The sequence below is a fragment of the Schistocerca piceifrons genome, unplaced genomic scaffold (assembly GCF_021461385.2).
Source record: "Schistocerca piceifrons isolate TAMUIC-IGC-003096 unplaced genomic scaffold, iqSchPice1.1 HiC_scaffold_538, whole genome shotgun sequence".
Lineage (NCBI taxonomy): Eukaryota > Metazoa > Arthropoda > Insecta > Orthoptera > Acrididae > Schistocerca > Schistocerca piceifrons.
In genome coordinates, this window is record NW_025728775.1 from 200,261 (window position 1) to 215,773 (window position 15,513).

At 49.3% G+C, this 15,513-nt stretch overlaps 6 non-coding genes across 6 annotated transcripts; all 6 read left to right on the forward strand.

Annotated features, from left to right (window-relative positions):
* Positions 1-2,074: 2,074 nt before the first annotated feature.
* Positions 2,075-2,147, forward strand: Trnav-cac. The gene has a single exon. It is a non-coding gene; the product is annotated as a tRNA-Val (tRNA).
* Positions 2,148-2,305: 158 nt separating this feature from the next.
* Trnav-aac lies at positions 2,306-2,378 on the forward strand. Its single transcript has one exon. It is a non-coding gene; the product is annotated as a tRNA-Val (tRNA).
* A 6,142-nt stretch (positions 2,379-8,520) lies between these two features.
* Trnav-cac lies at positions 8,521-8,593 on the forward strand. The gene has a single exon. It is a non-coding gene; the product is annotated as a tRNA-Val (tRNA).
* Positions 8,594-8,751: 158 nt separating this feature from the next.
* On the forward strand, positions 8,752-8,824 carry Trnav-aac. Its single transcript has one exon. It is a non-coding gene; the product is annotated as a tRNA-Val (tRNA).
* A 6,124-nt stretch (positions 8,825-14,948) lies between these two features.
* On the forward strand, positions 14,949-15,021 carry Trnav-cac. Its single transcript has one exon. It is a non-coding gene; the product is annotated as a tRNA-Val (tRNA).
* Positions 15,022-15,179: 158 nt separating this feature from the next.
* Positions 15,180-15,252, forward strand: Trnav-aac. The gene has a single exon. It is a non-coding gene; the product is annotated as a tRNA-Val (tRNA).
* Positions 15,253-15,513: the final 261 nt, after the last annotated feature.

The following is a 15,513-nucleotide window of genomic DNA, read 5'->3' on the forward strand; positions in this document are numbered from 1 at the left end:
TTTACGAACAGCATTAACGTTCGGCTGAACGCGTAACTTGCGTCGGCTGACGGGCAAGGAGGCTTCAGCCGCCGGTGACGTAGGAGGGTCAAGTTCTGTATCCGACACCACCCGCGCCGGTCCACATGCGGGATCCGGGGTCGCGGGGGGAAACTCCGACAAAACGGAATGGTCAACACTTACACTAGCTTCCGGCAAACATGGACTGCACGGAGGCGAATCGTGAGCAGGAAGGTCCGAGGCCGCAAAGTTGGACGGAAGCGGAGCAGCTCCGCTGGCAGAGGTATGGGGCAGCGAAGCAGGAAGTTGTCGCGGCTCCACTTGTTGTGACATCGAAGTCGGTTCGGAAGACGGCGCCAACAGGCCCGACCGACGATCCGACTCGAGAGAAGCTGCGTCGGAGGCCGGAGGGGCGCCAGCAGCCGCCACCGTAACCGTTACCTCAGGAGAGCAGGGAGCAGCTACAGTACACAGTGGCTCGGAGGATGCCGGTCGCTCGGACTGGGGCATCTCAGGGAGATCCTCATCCGTACTATTTCCATCGTGTGGGCGACGCCTCTTATTATTCAAAAGTGGCACACCCACCTGAGGGACAGACGGAACAACATCAGATTTAGCACGCAAAGGAGGAAATTCTGTGTCAGGGGTGCGCAAAACCTGTGGCGGAGCGCTACTACCACTGGACTGTGCTACACCAAGAGCAGAACCACCTGCAACGAGGTCAGCGACCGTTAACTTGCGACGCTGTTCGAGAGAATTTTTTAAAACGAAAACCCTCCGCGGACAGTCGGTACGCACGTGACCACTTTCATTGCACAAAAAACAGGTGCCAACCTGACCACTATATGTTACATGGACACGATATCCACCGATCTGCAGGTGAGATGGAATATTCTGCTTAACGTGCATTTCGACTGAACGAATACCACTGTAACATTGCAGGCGATGTTGGCTTGACCAGCGTTCAAGGCGAATGCTCTTTACATCACCATACTTTTGTAGACCCTCCTTAAGATAGACATTATCCACCTCCGGTGGAAGGTTGTAAACACGAACATTGGTATACGTGATGGAAGCATTGGAAAGCAGCACGGTACTTACAGAATCATCCTGATGCCGAAAGAGAACTTGATGACCATATTTAGAAAGAATTTTATCAACCTGAAGTGGGTCCATAAACTTAACAAAGAAAACATACAGTTCTGTATCAAAATAAGCAGTATGCACCTGATCCGAATGAACACCAAAGGTATCTACCAACCAATCATGAATCTCAAGGGAACTAGGTTGCACATGGCGGGTTGACTTGTCAAAAGTAAAACTAACTGTAGCCTGACGAGGAATAACCTGGGACGACATTTTCAAAATATGCGGTCGAAACCGCTACACACAACACACTGAAATAAGGACAGAAAGTAACACAAGGTACTAAACAACGACGGAGAAACACTCACAGAAGTTGCAACACAACACGTAAACAAAAGCTATAGTCCACTATACGTAACGCTACGGCGGAACGGAAGACTAGGCACGTCCACACTGCACGGCGTCTAAAGCGGAACTGCGTACCCCTAGACCAACGAGCCCTGTGACAGCGTGAACGCCAATTATTTCAGCAAACTGCATCCCTCGAAGTCGTCCAGGGTGCTCTTTGAATCTGGTGCGGCTGGCGGGATGGGGAAGGTGCTTTCTGCCGGCAGTGCTGTTCTTCGACAGACTGTGTGGCGACACCGTGGGTCACGGGCAGCACCGTTCTCGGAGGTGCCGTGGCCCGCGGTCGGCGGCCTTCCAGGGCTATTGGCATCTTCATGTAGAGCTGCCGCCGGGTGCGCACTGCCTGCTGCTAAGGAGGTGATTGTTTTCGCTGATGTGACTTGCAATAACGACTGCGCGAAACGCCGCTATCTCGTTGGGGATGCTACGACATACACCCTCTCGAGCACCCCGAATACTTGTTGAGCCCTCGGCTACGATGGGTTTCAGGCTGTCAAATGAACTATGGTGTGTGCATGCGCGGACGGGAGAAAGGCTGAGGCGTCTTCGAGTGTACAAGGATGGACAGAGCGTATCCGTCGTTTCCGTAGTGTAGCGGTTATCACGTCTGCTTCACACGCAGAAGGTCCCCGGTTCGATCCCGGGCGGGAACAGTATTTTCCTGCCTATGACGCATATTACTCGAGTGAGCCACGTCGTGTGTGGATCTGCTACATGTACCTTCGTCATGCAAGTGCCGCATTTACTAAATTTTTAAGTTACGATGGCAACCTTGCTACAAGTTCTCTGAGAAGCAAGAACGAAAGCAGTAGTTTCCGTGGTGTAGCGGTTATCACGTCTGCCTAACACGCAGAAGGTCCCCGGTTCGATCCCGGGCGGAAACACTTTTTCATCACTTTAAACAAGACATACCGACAAGCATTTGCCACGTTCTGTACCTAAAGCTTGGCAATCACCTTCATACGTCGGACCAGACGGTCATTTCTTTACACCAAGTATGAAATTCACTTTACACTGACGGGCAGCTTTTTGCGCTGACTCAGCCACCTACGTGCGACCAGTTTGCACAAAACGCTAGGGCTCGTCCGGGATTTGAACCCGGGACCTCCTGCACCCTAAGCAGGAATCATACCCCTTTTTTTTTTTTTTTTTTTTTTTTTTTTTTTTTTTTTTTTTTTTTTTTTTTTTTTTTAATGCTTGCAATTCAGTTTCAACTCACTATGAGCAAATGAAAGCGTAATTATTATTCCTCTAACAAATATATCTATTGAAAAAAAAATATTAAGGAACATCCACAACACAGCCACTTCAAAAGAAGTACACTACTGAAATTAAAATCCTAAAACATGACTATATAATGTAGACTGCTTTGTGAAATAAAGATTAAAAAAAAAAAAAAAAAAAAACACGGAAACTTCAGTCCTGGTGTAGAGAAGAAACATACATAAAGGCGGCAAATCCAGAAACAGTATAAAAGAAAATGGCTCACACAGGTGACCTTAGCCAACACCCTCTCTTTCAAATGTCAGGCTAAGCATATTGGCAAAATCATTTCGGAGGCCTGGCAATCGCAAGCGCTGCCAGTAAGCAGTAAGCATGTACTGCCGAAACGCTAGGTGTCCATCCTCTTCATGACAACTGTTGACAAAATGTACGAAATGGCCAATCAACCACATGACGGTATGGAGCTTCGTTCGCGGAAAAAAGGAAGAATCGGGCCGGACGATGATGTCAATAGTATAAGCGGCTTCAGCAGACGTAGTGACAAAGGCAAGTTGTTTCCTGAGCCAACGCCAATTAGCAAGGTGCCCACAGCAGGTGAATCGATGTTCAAGGGTATCCACGAGACCACACCGAGTACAGGTGTCCGTGTCAGAAAGACCAATACGGTGCAGTCGTACATTGGTGGGAACCAAATTATTTATTACCCTATACCACGTGGACGCCACGGCCATAGAGTGGATCGGCAGACTAACATTCTTCCAGACGTTCCTCCAGGACACAGATGGAGACGCCAGTTCTATTGGATTGGGACCGGCCAGCCCCTCCCAGCGGGCAATCAAGCCCTTGGTCGTTGGCACCGGTCGCCGCAAGAAGACGTCACCGAGGTAACTCACCGCAATGTAAAATTCCCGAATGTGTTTCAACTTAAAATTTAGGCGTCCGACATCGACAGGTGGAGCAAGGCTCGCCGGACGCACAACAGTAAAAAGCCTGGATGTAATCGAAGTCACTTCTTGCGTAACAATTAGAGTCGTTCGGCGGACGTACAAAGCAGACGCCTTGCGAGTAATGTCAGAGAGGCCCAAGCCTCCGGAGATACGCGGCTTCGTCATTACCTCGTAACGTAACTTGAATAGATGGCCCTTCCATATAAACCTGCTAGACAATTGGCGCAACCTTTTCGCCACCATCATGGGAAGTGGGAACAGCTGAGCAACATAATAAGCTTTACATAGAACGTAGGTGTCTAAAATTCTGACTTTTTGCAAAATGGTAGCAGAGCGCTGCTCATGGACCATCAGAGCCCCCTGTATCTTCTCGGTGACCGACTTCCAATTGAGAGCCGCCATTTTTAGAGGACACCGATCAATGATAATCCCCAAGGACGTATGGCGATCGACAACAGTGGCCCAAGGGACGTCAGCATCGCGAAATCCTCGAATATCAAGGAACTTACATTTACCCTGATTGAGACGCGCTCCAGAGACACGACAGTATGCATCAACTGCCCCTTTCAACAACGGGATATCATCACGTTGACGGAGGAGAACAACGACATCATCCGCATATGCCTTAACCGAGAGCTTCCCACCAGAGAGGGACATACCCTGAAGCTTGAGAGCGATAGTCCGAAGCAGCGGTTCCAGGGACAATACGAATAAAGACATAGAGAGCGGACTACCCTGAGGCACTCCGCGGCGGATAGCAATGGGCGGCGTCAGCTGCCCATTGACTGACACCCTAGCTGTTATTCCCCTATACAAATTGCCAAGAACACCACGTGATGAAGCGTTAAAACCTATTGTACCTAAAACACGATCTAAAAACACATGACTGACGTGATCAAAAGCCTTATGAAAATCAAGGAAGGCAAAGGCACAATGTACGTTTGTAACCGCCGCAACCGAGACAACATCCCGATATTCGGCTACTGGTGTCAGAATACATCTATCATGAAAACAACATTGATGTGCACCAATCACACCCCGAAGCAGAGAGGACAACCGGCTATTGAGCGCTCTAGCAGCTGTCTTGTAGTCAAAATTCAGCAATGTGAGCAGACGAAGATTGGCAGCAGATAAACGACCAGAAGACTTCGGAATTAAAACAATTTTCCCTACTTTAAAATCGGCAGGCACATCCATCCCCCTGACAATCTCATTTAAAATCTGCGTAAAAATGCCACCCAAAAGAGGCCAAAAACGGAGATAAAATTCTTTAGGCAGGCCGTCTGGACCCGGCGATTTACTGGACGGAGAGCGAGCAATAAAATCGAAAACCTCATCTACCTGGAACTCCCGGAGAAATTCGCCGTTCGCGTCAGGCGCGATCGTCGCAGTTAGATCCCCAAAGACATCATCCGAAAGAGACTCACCAGAATCATCGGCAGAATAGAGACTAGTGTAATACTGGTGAAGAGCACAGATCATTTCCTCCTGTGCAATAAGCTGCCGTCCATCATCCACCGTAAGAGAAGAGATGAAGGAGCGACGACGACGAGTGTGATGCCGTAGCAGGTGGTACAAGGATGTCAGTTCTCCTTCAACAAGAGAGTGAGGTTTCGACTTAACTCGCAGACCATCCATCTGTCGTCGTTTAAGGCTCAAGAGCTTGGCTTTAATACGACGAACATCATGGATCCGCAGAGGAGAGGTACCCGCTGCGTCATATAGTTCACGCAGGACAGAGTAGTAATATTCATACGTGTTCTTAAAATCACGCGCCCTTGCAGCACAGTAAAAAATCAAAGTCTGACGAATCTTGGGCTTGGCAAACGCAGTCCACCAAACCAGCAAGGAGGGGTATCGCGGGACAGAGCGAAGACATCGCTCCCACACGCCACTTATAACATCATCCATAGCACTGTCGGCAAGGTGGGAAACATTTAACATCCACTGGGAACGATAAAGTTTTGCAGGTTGGTGACTAAGATTTACAGTTGCAGTAAAACCACAATGGTCAGAAAAACTAGTAGGAATAACATCGACAGAAAGAATTTTATCACATAAAAAATCAGATAAATAGAATCTGTCGAGTCTACTGCATGAGGACGCGGTAAAAAACGTATATTTCACCAGGGTTGGATATTTGTGTTCCCAAACATCACGCAGATGCATCGTACGAACTAAGTCATGTAAATCACGGCAATAATTAAAATTGGGGGACTGGTCTTCAGGGCGTAAAACACAATTAAAATCGCCTCCGAGCAGGAGACTCCGAGGACTCTGGCGCAAAAGATAAATAAGCTCTTCTTTATAAAAGCGCGAGCGAGCCACAGCGTGACCCGAACCAGAGGGGGCATACAAAATAACGAGGCGGAGATCAAAAAGACGACAACCAATCCCACGGCCAGAGTCAAGGAATTCAATGTCAGTAATAGGAATGCCCTCTCGAAAGAAAAGAGCAGTTCCTGTTGAATATTCCGGCGCGACATTAAAAACAGTTTGAAATCCAGGTAGAGAGAGATCAGAAAACAACACTTCCTGCAAGAACACTACGTCCGCACAGGCGTCGTAAATAAACTGCCGCAAAGAGGCAATGCGAACGTCGGACTCAATACGGTTAAGATTTAAGGTAAGAAAGGTGTATGCTTGAACCATAGAGAGAAAAGCGAGAAAGGAAATCACCTACACCGACGCACCAACGTCACAGTCCATAGCAGGGGAGACGGAGGCATCCGAGGGAGGGGGTCTGGTACCCCGTTCCGCGGATCCCTTACGCTTCGGTTTTTTACGAACAGCATTAACGTTCGGCTGAACGCGTAACTTGCGTCGGCTGACGGGCAAGGAGGCTTCAGCCGCCGGTGACGTAGGAGGGTCAAGTTCTGTATCCGACACCACCCGCGCCGGTCCACATGCGGGATCCGGGGTCGCGGGGGGAAACTCCGACAAAACGGAATGGTCAACACTTACACTAGCTTCCGGCAAACATGGACTGCACGGAGGCGAATCGTGAGCAGGAAGGTCCGAGGCCGCAAAGTTGGACGGAAGCGGAGCAGCTCCGCTGGCAGAGGTATGGGGCAGCGAAGCAGGAAGTTGTCGCGGCTCCACTTGTTGTGACATCGAAGTCGGTTCGGAAGACGGCGCCAACAGGCCCGACCGACGATCCGACTCGAGAGAAGCTGCGTCGGAGGCCGGAGGGGCGCCAGCAGCCGCCACCGTAACCGTTACCTCAGGAGAGCAGGGAGCAGCTACAGTACACAGTGGCTCGGAGGATGCCGGTCGCTCGGACTGGGGCATCTCAGGGAGATCCTCATCCGTACTATTTCCATCGTGTGGGCGACGCCTCTTATTATTCAAAAGTGGCACACCCACCTGAGGGACAGACGGAACAACATCAGATTTAGCACGCAAAGGAGGAAATTCTGTGTCAGGGGTGCGCAAAACCTGTGGCGGAGCGCTACTACCACTGGACTGTGCTACACCAAGAGCAGAACCACCTGCAACGAGGTCAGCGACCGTTAACTTGCGACGCTGTTCGAGAGAATTTTTTAAAACGAAAACCCTCCGCGGACAGTCGGTACGCACGTGACCACTTTCATTGCACAAAAAACAGGTGCCAACCTGACCACTATATGTTACATGGACACGATATCCACCGATCTGCAGGTGAGATGGAATATTCTGCTTAACGTGCATTTCGACTGAACGAATACCACTGTAACATTGCAGGCGATGTTGGCTTGACCAGCGTTCAAGGCGAATGCTCTTTACATCACCATACTTTTGTAGACCCTCCTTAAGATAGACATTATCCACCTCCGGTGGAAGGTTGTAAACACGAACATTGGTATACGTGATGGAAGCATTGGAAAGCAGCACGGTACTTACAGAATCATCCTGATGCCGAAAGAGAACTTGATGACCATATTTAGAAAGAATTTTATCAACCTGAAGTGGGTCCATAAACTTAACAAAGAAAACATACAGTTCTGTATCAAAATAAGCAGTATGCACCTGATCCGAATGAACACCAAAGGTATCTACCAACCAATCATGAATCTCAAGGCAACTAGGTTGCACATGGCGGGTTGACTTGTCAAAAGTAAAACTAACTGTAGCCTGACGAGGAATAACCTGGGACGACATTTTCAAAATATGCGGTCGAAACCGCTACACACAACACACTGAAATAAGGACAGAAAGTAACACAAGGTACTAAACAACGACGGAGAAACACTCACAGAAGTTGCAACACAACACGTAAACAAAAGCTATAGTCCACTATACGTAACGCTACGGCGGAACGGAAGACTAGGCACGTCCACACTGCACGGCGTCTAAAGCGGAACTGCGTACCCCTAGACCAACGAGCCCTGTGACAGCGTGAACGCCAATTATTTCAGCAAACTGCATCCCTCGAAGTCGTCCAGGGTGCTCTTTGAATCTGGTGCGGCTGGCGGGATGGGGAAGGTGCTTTCTGCCGGCAGTGCTGTTCTTCGACAGACTGTGTGGCGACACCGTGGGTCACGGGCAGCACCGTTCTCGGAGGTGCCGTGGCCCGCGGTCGGCGGCCTTCCAGGGCTATTGGCATCTTCATGTAGAGCTGCCGCCGGGTGCGCACTGCCTGCTGCTAAGGAGGTGATTGTTTTCGCTGATGTGACTTGCAATAACGACTGCGCGAAACGCCGCTATCTCGTTGGGGATGCTACGACATACACCCTCTCGAGCACCCCGAATACTTGTTGAGCCCTCGGCTACGATGGGTTTCAGGCTGTCAAATGAACTATGGTGTGTGCATGCGCGGACGGGAGAAAGGCTGAGGCGTCTTCGAGTGTACAAGGATGGACAGAGCGTATCCGTCGTTTCCGTAGTGTAGCGGTTATCACGTCTGCTTCACACGCAGAAGGTCCCCGGTTCGATCCCGGGCGGGAACAGTATTTTCCTGCCTATGGCGCATATTACTCGAGTGAGCCACGTCGTGTGTGGATCTGCTACATGTACCTTCGTCATGCAAGTGCCGCATTTACTAAATTTTTAAGTTACGATGGCAACCTTGCTACAAGTTCTCTGAGAAGCAAGAACGAAAGCAGTAGTTTCCGTGGTGTAGCGGTTATCACGTCTGCCTAACACGCAGAAGGTCCCCGGTTCGATCCCGGGCGGAAACACTTTTTCATCACTTTAAACAAGACATACCGACAAGCATTTGCCACGTTCTGTACCTAAAGCTTGGCAATCACCTTCATACGTCGGACCAGACGGTCATTTCTTTACACCAAGTATGAAATTCACTTTACACTGACGGGCAGCTTTTTGCGCTGACTCAGCCACCTACGTGCGACCAGTTTGCACAAAACGCTAGGGCTCGTCCGGGATTTGAACCCGGGACCTCCTGCACCCTAAGCAGGAATCATACCCCTTTTTTTTTTTTTTTTTTTTTTTTTTTTTTTTTTTTTTTTAATGCTTGCAATTCAGTTTCAACTCACTATGAGCAAATGAAAGCGTAATTATTATTCCTCTAACAAATATATCTATTGAAAAAAAAATATTAAGGAACATCCACAACACAGCCACTTCAAAAGAAGTACACTACTGAAATTAAAATCCTAAAACATGACTATATAATGTAGACTGCTTTGTGAAATAAAGATTAAAAAAAAAAAAAAAAAAAACACGGAAACTTCAGTCCTGGTGTAGAGAAGAAACATACATAAAGGCGGCAAATCCAGAAACAGTATAAAAGAAAATGGCTCACACAGGTGACCTTAGCCAACACCCTCTCTTTCAAATGTCAGGCTAAGCATATTGGCAAAATCATCTCGGAGGCCTGGCAATCGCAAGCGCTGCCAGTAAGCAGTAAGCATGTACTGCCGAAACGCTAGGTGTCCATCCTCTTCATGACAACTGTTGACAAAATGTACGAAATGGCCAATCAACCACATGACGGTATGGAGCTTCGTTCGCGGAAAAAAGGAAGAATCGGGCCGGACGATGATGTCAATAGTATAAGCGGCTTCAGCAGACGTAGTGACAAAGGCAAGTTGTTTCCTGAGCCAACGCCAATTAGCAAGGTGCCCACAGCAGGTGAATCGATGTTCAAGGGTATCCACGAGACCACACCGAGTACAGGTGTCCGTGTCAGAAAGACCAATACGGTGCAGTCGTACATTGGTGGGAACCAAATTATTTATTACCCTATACCACGTGGACGCCACGGCCATAGAGTGGATCGGCAGACTAACATTCTTCCAGACGTTCCTCCAGGACACAGATGGAGACGCCAGTTCTATTGGATTGGGACCGGCCAGCCCCTCCCAGCGGGCAATCAAGCCCTTGGTCGTTGGCACCGGTCGCCGCAAGAAGACGTCACCGAGGTAACTCACCGCAATGTAAAATTCCCGAATGTGTTTCAACTTAAAATTTAGGCGTCCGACATCGACAGGTGGAGCAAGGCTCGCCGGACGCACAACAGTAAAAAGCCTGGATGTAATCGAAGTCACTTCTTGCGTAACAATTAGAGTCGTTCGGCGGACGTACAAAGCAGACGCCTTGCGAGTAATGTCAGAGAGGCCCAAGCCTCCGGAGATACGCGGCTTCGTCATTACCTCGTAACGTAACTTGAATAGATGGCCCTTCCATATAAACCTGCTAGACAATTGGCGCAACCTTTTCGCCACCATCATGGGAAGTGGGAACAGCTGAGCAACATAATAAGCTTTACATAGAACGTAGGTGTCTAAAATTCTGACTTTTTGCAAAATGGTAGCAGAGCGCTGCTCATGGACCATCAGAGCCCCCTGTATCTTCTCGGTGACCGACTTCCAATTGAGAGCCGCCATTTTTAGAGGACACCGATCAATGATAATCCCCAAGGACGTATGGCGATCGACAACAGTGGCCCAAGGGACGTCAGCATCGCGAAATCCTCGAATATCAAGGAACTTACATTTACCCTGATTGAGACGCGCTCCAGAGACACGACAGTATGCATCAACTGCCCCTTTCAACAACGGGATATCATCACGTTGACGGAGGAGAACAACGACATCATCCGCATATGCCTTAACCGAGAGCTTCCCACCAGAGAGGGACATACCCTGAAGCTTGAGAGCGATAGTCCGAAGCAGCGGTTCCAGGGACAATACGAATAAAGACATAGAGAGCGGACTACCCTGAGGCACTCCGCGGCGGATAGCAATGGGCGGCGTCAGCTGCCCATTGACTGACACCCTAGCTGTTATTCCCCTATACAAATTGCCAAGAACACCACGTGATGAAGCGTTAAAACCTATTGTACCTAAAACACGATCTAAAAACACATGACTGACGTGATCAAAAGCCTTATGAAAATCAAGGAAGGCAAAGGCACAATGTACGTTTGTAACCGCCGCAACCGAGACAACATCCCGATATTCGGCTACTGGTGTCAGAATACATCTATCATGAAAACAACATTGATGTGCACCAATCACACCCCGAAGCAGAGAGGACAACCGGCTATTGAGCGCTCTAGCAGCTGTCTTGTAGTCAAAATTCAGCAATGTGAGCGGACGAAGATTGGCAGCAGATAAACGACCAGAAGACTTCGGAATTAAAACAATTTTCCCTACTTTAAAATCGGCAGGCACATCCATCCCCCTGACAATCTCATTTAAAATCTGCGTAAAAATGCCACCCAAAAGAGGCCAAAAACGGAGATAAAATTCTTTAGGCAGGCCGTCTGGACCCGGCGATTTACTGGACGGAGAGCGAGCAATAAAATCGAAAACCTCATCTACCTGGAACTCCCGGAGAAATTCGCCGTTCGCGTCAGGCGCGATCGTCGCAGTTAGATCCCCAAAGACATCATCCGAAAGAGACTCACCAGAATCATCGGCAGAATAGAGACTAGTGTAATACTGGTGAAGAGCACAGATCATTTCCTCCTGTGCAATAAGCTGCCGTCCATCATCCACCGTAAGAGAAGAGATGAAGGAGCGACGACGACGAGTGTGATGCCGTAGCAGGTGGTACAAGGATGTCAGTTCTCCTTCAACAAGAGAGTGAGGTTTCGACTTAACTCGCAGACCATCCATCTGTCGTCGTTTAAGGCTCAAGAGCTTGGCTTTAATACGACGAACATCATGGATCCGCAGAGGAGAGGTACCCGCTGCGTCATATAGTTCACGCAGGACAGAGTAGTAATATTCATACGTGTTCTTAAAATCACGCGCCCTTGCAGCACAGTAAAAAATCAAAGTCTGACGAATCTTGGGCTTGGCAAACGCAGTCCACCAAACCAGCAAGGAGGGGTATCGCGGGACAGAGCGAAGACATCGCTCCCACACGCCACTTATAACATCATCCATAGCACTGTCGGCAAGGTGGGAAACATTTAACATCCACTGGGAACGATAAAGTTTTGCAGGTTGGTGACTAAGATTTACAGTTGCAGTAAAAGCACAATGGTCAGAAAAACTAGTAGGAATAACATCGACAGAAAGAATTTTATCACATAAAAAATCAGATAAATAGAATCTGTCGAGTCTACTGCATGAGGACGCGGTAAAAAACGTATATTTCACCAGGGTTGGATATTTGTGTTCCCAAACATCACGCAGATGCATCGTACGAACTAAGTCATGTAAATCACGGCAATAATTAAAATTGGGGGACTGGTCTTCAGGGCGTAAAACACAGTTAAAATCGCCTCCGAGCAGGAGACTCCGAGGACTCTGGCGCAAAAGATAAATAAGCTCTTCTTTATAAAAGCGCGAGCGAGCCACAGCGTGACCCGAACCAGAGGGGGCATACAAAATAACGAGGCGGAGATCAAAAAGACGACAACCAATCCCACGGCCAGAGTCAAGGAATTCAATGTCAGTAATAGGAATGCCCTCTCGAAAGAAAAGAGCAGTTCCTGTTGAATATTCCGGCGCGACATTAAAAACAGTTTGAAATCCAGGTAGAGAGAGATCAGAAAACAACACTTCCTGCAAGAACACTACGTCCGCACAGGCGTCGTAAATAAACTGCCGCAAAGAGGCAATGCGAACGTCGGACTCAATACGGTTAAGATTTAAGGTAAGAAAGGTGTATGCTTGAACCATAGAGAGAAAAGCGAGAAAGGAAATCACCTACACCGACGCACCAACGTCACAGTCCATAGCAGAGGAGACGGAGGCATCCGAGGGAGGGGGACTGGTACCCCGTTCCGCGGATCCCTTACGCTTCGGTTTTTTACGAACAGCATTAACGTTCGGCTGAACGCGTAACTTGCGTCGGCTGACGGGCAAGGAGGCTTCAGCCGCCGGTGACGTAGGAGGGTCAAGTTCTGTATCCGACACCACCCGCGCCGGTCCACATGCGGGATCCGGGGTCGCGGGGGGAAACTCCGACAAAACGGAATGGTCAACACTTACACTAGCTTCCGGCAAACATGGACTGCACGGAGGCGAATCGTGAGCAGGAAGGTCCGAGGCCGCAAAGTTGGACGGAAGCGGAGCAGCTCCGCTGGCAGAGGTATGGGGCAGCGAAGCAGGAAGTTGTCGCGGCTCCACTTGTTGTGACATCGAAGTCGGTTCGGAAGACGGCGCCAACAGGCCCGACCGACGATCCGACTCGAGAGAAGCTGCGTCGGAGGCCGGAGGGGCGCCAGCAGCCGCCACCGTAACCGTTACCTCAGGAGAGCAGGGAGCAGCTACAGTACACAGTGGCTCGGAGGATGCCGGTCGCTCGGACTGGGGCATCTCAGGGAGATCCTCATCCGTACTATTTCCATCGTGTGGGCGACGCCTCTTATTATTCAAAAGTGGCACACCCACCTGAGGGACAGACGGAACAACATCAGATTTAGCACGCAAAGGAGGAAATTCTGTGTCAGGGGTGCGCAAAACCTGTGGCGGAGCGCTACTACCACTGGACTGTGCTACACCAAGAGCAGAACCACCTGCAACGAGGTCAGCGACCGTTAACTTGCGACGCTGTTCGAGAGAATTTTTTAAAACGAAAACCCTCCGCGGACAGTCGGTACGCACGTGACCACTTTCATTGCACAAAAAACAGGTGCCAACCTGACCACTATATGTTACATGGACACGATATCCACCGATCTGCAGGTGAGATGGAATATTCTGCTTAACGTGCATTTCGACTGAACGAATACCACTGTAACATTGCAGGCGATGTTGGCTTGACCAGCGTTCAAGGCGAATGCTCTTTACATCACCATACTTTTGTAGACCCTCCTTAAGATAGACATTATCCACCTCCGGTGGAAGGTTGTAAACACGAACATTGGTATACGTGATGGAAGCATTGGAAAGCAGCACGGTACTTACAGAATCATCCTGATGCCGAAAGAGAACTTGATGACCATATTTAGAAAGAATTTTATCAACCTGAAGTGGGTCCATAAACTTAACAAAGAAAACATACAGTTCTGTATCAAAATAAGCAGTATGCACCTGATCCGAATGAACACCAAAGGTATCTACCAACCAATCATGAATCTCAAGGGAACTAGGTTGCACATGGCGGGTTGACTTGTCAAAAGTAAAACTAACTGTAGCCTGACGAGGAATAACCTGGGACGACATTTTCAAAATATGCGGTCGAAACCGCTACACACAACACACTGAAATAAGGACAGAAAGTAACACAAGGTACTAAACAACGACGGAGAAACACTCACAGAAGTTGCAACACAACACGTAAACAAAAGCTATAGTCCACTATACGTAACGCTACGGCGGAACGGAAGACTAGGCACGTCCACACTGCACGGCGTCTAAAGCGGAACTGCGTACCCCTAGACCAACGAGCCCTGTGACAGCGTGAACGCCAATTATTTCAGCAAACTGCATCCCTCGAAGTCGTCCAGGGTGCTCTTTGAATCTGGTGCGGCTGGCGGGATGGGGAAGGTGCTTTCTGCCGGCAGTGCTGTTCTTCGACAGACTGTGTGGCGACACCGTGGGTCACGGGCAGCACCGTTCTCGGAGGTGCCGTGGCCCGCGGTCGGCGGCCTTCCAGGGCTATTGGCATCTTCATGTAGAGCTGCCGCCGGGTGCGCACTGCCTGCTGCTAAGGAGGTGATTGTTTTCGCTGATGTGACTTGCAATAACGACTGCGCGAAACGCCGCTATCTCGTTGGGGATGCTACGACATACACCCTCTCGAGCACCCCGAATACTTGTTGAGCCCTCGGCTACGATGGGTTTCAGGCTGTCAAATGAACTATGGTGTGTGCATGCGCGGACGGGAGAAAGGCTGAGGCGTCTTCGAGTGTACAAGGATGGACAGAGCGTATCCGTCGTTTCCGTAGTGTAGCGGTTATCACGTCTGCTTCACACGCAGAAGGTCCCCGGTTCGATCCCGGGCGGGAACAGTATTTTCCTGCCTATGACGCATATTACTCGAGTGAGCCACGTCGTGTGTGGATCTGCTACATGTACCTTCGTCATGCAAGTGCCGCATTTACTAAATTTTTAAGTTACGATGGCAACCTTGCTACAAGTTCTCTGAGAAGCAAGAACGAAAGCAGTAGTTTCCGTGGTGTAGCGGTTATCACGTCTGCCTAACACGCAGAAGGTCCCCGGTTCGATCCCGGGCGGAAACACTTTTTCATCACTTTAAACAAGACATACCGACAAGCATTTGCCACGTTCTGTACCTAAAGCTTGGCAATCACCTTCATACGTCGGACCAGACGGTCATTTCTTTACACCAAGTATGAAATTCACTTTACACTGACGGGCAGCTTTTTGCGCTGACTCAGCCACCTACGTGCGACCAGTTTGCACAAAACGCTAGGGCTCGTCCGGGATTTGAACCCGGGACCTCCTGCACCCTAAGCAGGAATCATACCCCTTTTTTTTTT